Raw genomic sequence first — 1533 nt, 5'->3', positions numbered from 1 at the left:
TCTACTGAGGGCAATAAAGTGAGACTCTGTCTCAAAAAAAAGAAAGCAAGGGATGTTTATTCTGAGCCACATTTGAGAAGAAAAGAAAAAAGTAAGAAACAATGAACACAATTCAGGATAGCAATACCTCTAGGGATGGGAAAAGGGGTTACGTGGCACTGGCAATGTTCTAATCTAGGATAGTGGGTTTACAGGTGTTTTTGTGTTTTAAAACTTACATGTTATATATATTATTTTGTATTTATCAAATAGTATACACAACTTTTTAAAAATATTTACTAAATGCACAAATTTCTTTCTTTTTTTTTTAGAGACAAAGTCTCACTTTATTGCCCTTGTAGAGTGCCGTGGCATCACAGCTCACAGCAATCTCCAACTCCTGGGCTTAGGCAATTCTCCTGCCTCAGCCTCCCGAGTAGCTGGGACCACAGGCATCCGTCACAATGCCCAGCTATTTTTTTGTTGTAGTTTGATGAGGGCTGGGTTTGAACATGCCACCCTTGGTATATGGGGCCAGTGCCCCACTCACTGAGCCACAGGCGCTGCCCTAAATGCACAAATTTCTAACCTCCATTACATATTCCCATTTTTCCTTCAAAAGTTTTCCTGAAGGCTTGGTGCCCATAGCTCAGGGGTTAGGGCACCAGCCACATATGCCGAGGCAAGTGGGTTCAAACACAGCCCAGGCCTGCTAAACAACAATGACAAAAAAAAAACATAGCTCAGCACCTGTAGCACAGTGGTTAGGGGAGCTGGCAACATACACCATGGCAGGCAGGTTCAAAACTGGCCAGAGCCTGCTAAACAACAACTACAACAAAAAATAGCCAGGCATTGTGGCGGGCGCCTGTAGTCCCAGGTACTTGGAAGTCTAAGGCAAGAGAATAACGTAAGCCCAAGAGTTAGAGATTCCTATGAGCTGTGACACCATGGCACTCTACCAAAGGTGACATGGTGAGACTCTGTCTCAAAAAAAAAAAAGCTTTCCGGCAGCACCTGTGGCTCAGTGGGTAAGGCACTGGCCCCATACACCTAGGGTGGTGGGTTCAAACTCAGCCCTGGCCAAACTGCAGCAAAAAAACAGCCAGGTGTTGTGGGAGGCACCTGTAGTCCCAGCTACTCAGGAGGCTGAGGCAAGGGGATTGCCTAAGCCCAGGAATTGGAGGCTGCTGTGAGCTGTGATGCCATGGAACTCTGCTAAGGGTGATAAAGTGAGACTCTGTCTCTAAACAAACAAAAAAAAGCTTTCCTCAGCACTCTAGCCTAGGTGAACAATATTGTCTTTTTGATGGAAAAAGCTTTGGTACTAGGCAGATCTGCTCCACCTGCTGACTTAAATTACTTAACCCAGGGGTCCTCAAACTTTTTAAACAGGGGGTCAGCTCACTGTCCCTCAGACCATTGGAAGACCGGACTGCGGGCCCCGGGATGAGTCAGCTGCTAAGCAGGACAGGCAGTGGCTTGGCGCCTATAGCTCAACCGGCTAAGGTGCCAGCCACGTACACCTAAGGTGGCGGGTTCGAATCCCCAGCC

The 1533-nt window shown here is 47.0% G+C and overlaps 1 protein-coding gene across 1 annotated transcript in view; it reads right to left on the bottom strand.

The window, feature by feature from the left end:
- Window positions 1–1533, bottom strand: part of RAD54L (RAD54 like) — a 36872-nt gene that overhangs the window by 30652 nt on the left and 4687 nt on the right. The gene's annotated exons all lie outside the window — the stretch shown is intronic.

Source organism: Otolemur garnettii, unplaced genomic scaffold (genome assembly GCF_000181295.1).
Source record: "Otolemur garnettii isolate 467f Iridium unplaced genomic scaffold, OtoGar3 scaffold00210, whole genome shotgun sequence".
Taxonomy (NCBI): Eukaryota; Metazoa; Chordata; class Mammalia; order Primates; family Galagidae; genus Otolemur; species Otolemur garnettii.
The sequence above is the reverse complement of the archived record's forward strand: the minus strand, read 5'-3'. Positions and strand labels throughout refer to the sequence as shown.